The sequence below is a fragment of the Chenopodium album genome, chromosome 3 (genome assembly GCF_948465745.1).
Source record: "Chenopodium album chromosome 3, dcCheAlbu1.1, whole genome shotgun sequence".
Lineage (NCBI taxonomy): Eukaryota > Viridiplantae > Streptophyta > Magnoliopsida > Caryophyllales > Amaranthaceae > Chenopodium > Chenopodium album.
In genome coordinates, this window is record NC_137836.1 from 64,386,577 (window position 1) to 64,388,215 (window position 1,639).

Sequence of the window (1,639 nt, forward strand, 5' to 3'; positions counted from 1 at the left end):
AGGAAGCAATTCAGTGGAGCCAAGGGTGAAGACCCGAATCTTCACATTACCGACTATTGTCAATATTGCAACACCATCAGACAAGTCGGGGTCACTCCAGACCAAATCAGGGAGATTCTCTTTCCTTTCTCATTAACTGGAAAAGCTAAATTGTGGTTTAATGTCTTAAATAGAACTACACTTGGTATAACTGATTGGGAAACTCTTGTTTTGAATTTCTATAACAAGTATTATCCTGGAGAGAGAACAGCCGTACTACGGAGTGCGATCCAGAACTTTGCCTAAGAAGCCGATGAATCTTTATATGAGGCTTGGGAGAGGTTCAAGGATTTACAAAGAGATTGCCCCCACCATAATTTAGCGCCTTGGCAGTTAATCCAAGCCTTTTATAATGGCCTTGGAAATTCTTCACGAATAATTTTAGACTCTGCAGCTAGTGGGAGATTTATGAATCTTGATGTTGATGATGCAGGTCAGGTTATTGAAGACATGGCGTTACACAATTCCCAATATGGGAACCCTAGAGGATTTGCTAACAAGGGGAAGCATAGTGTCGACTCTGTATCCTTTTTGCAGGCCCAACTAACCTCTATTTGCCAAAAATTAGATAATCTAAGCACTGCTAATGTAGCTAATGTTTCTGCGATTAATAACAATTCTAATGAGGCTTTCTGTGAAAATTGTGGTATTGTAGGTCATTGGGAGCAGGATTGCAGGAGTTCCGTGGAGCAAGTTAATGCCTTCCAAGCTTATAGGCAGAATAACCCATACTCCAACACTTACAATCCTGGGTATCGGAATCATCCATACCTTTCCTACCGGAGCACTAATGTTCAAAATCCACCACCACAAGAACCACAGGCGCCGCAACAACAGCAGCAGAAATATTATCATCCCAATGCTAGCCAGAAGAACCAACCACAACAACCCTCCTCATCTTCCGAACCTTCTCTGGTGGAAATTAGAGCAATGTTGGCCAATTTGCAAAATCACATGGAGAGCAGAGATGCGACAATTGATCAAATTATAGCGCATAATAAAATTGTAGATAATCAAATTGCGCAACTCTCCGCTACTCTACAAGCCCGCCAACAGGGAGCCTTGCCGACACAGCCTACTATGAAGGGCCCTCTAAGCCCAGAGTTGATGAACCTGTTTTATTAAATAATGCTAATCTTGATTCCATTAAACCAAACAATGTAGTTGATAACCCTGCAGGGCTAAAGGATAATACTAACATATCTAATTCTACATTGCAGGGTACAACTCCAGAGAAGGTGGCTACTCCAGACAAGAATAATAATGCTCCAAAGCCAATTATCAAACTTCCTTTCCCCAATCGTCAATTGAAGACAAACTTGGATAAGCAGTTTGGTAAGTTCCTGGAGGTGGTAAAACATTTGAAGGTAACAGTGCCCTTTACTGAATTAATCACACAAATCCCCTCGTATGAAAAATTTATGAAAGAAATATTGACGAGGAAAAGGTCTATTAGTGAGGTAAAGACAGTAGCTTTCACTGCAGAGTGCAGTGTCGTACTTCAAAATAAGTCTCCGCCTAAATTAAAAGATCCGGGTAGTTTTTCTATCCCTTGTCATATTGGCAATCTCTTGATTGATAATGCATTATGTGATTTGGG

The 1,639-nt window shown here is 40.9% G+C and overlaps 1 non-coding gene across 1 annotated transcript; it reads right to left on the reverse strand.

Annotated features, from left to right (window-relative positions):
• Positions 1–252: 252 nt before the first annotated feature.
• LOC145625902 (small nucleolar RNA R71) lies at positions 253–359 on the reverse strand. The gene has a single exon (XR_014110797.1). It is a non-coding gene; the product is annotated as a small nucleolar RNA R71 (small nucleolar RNA).
• Positions 360–1,639: the final 1,280 nt, after the last annotated feature.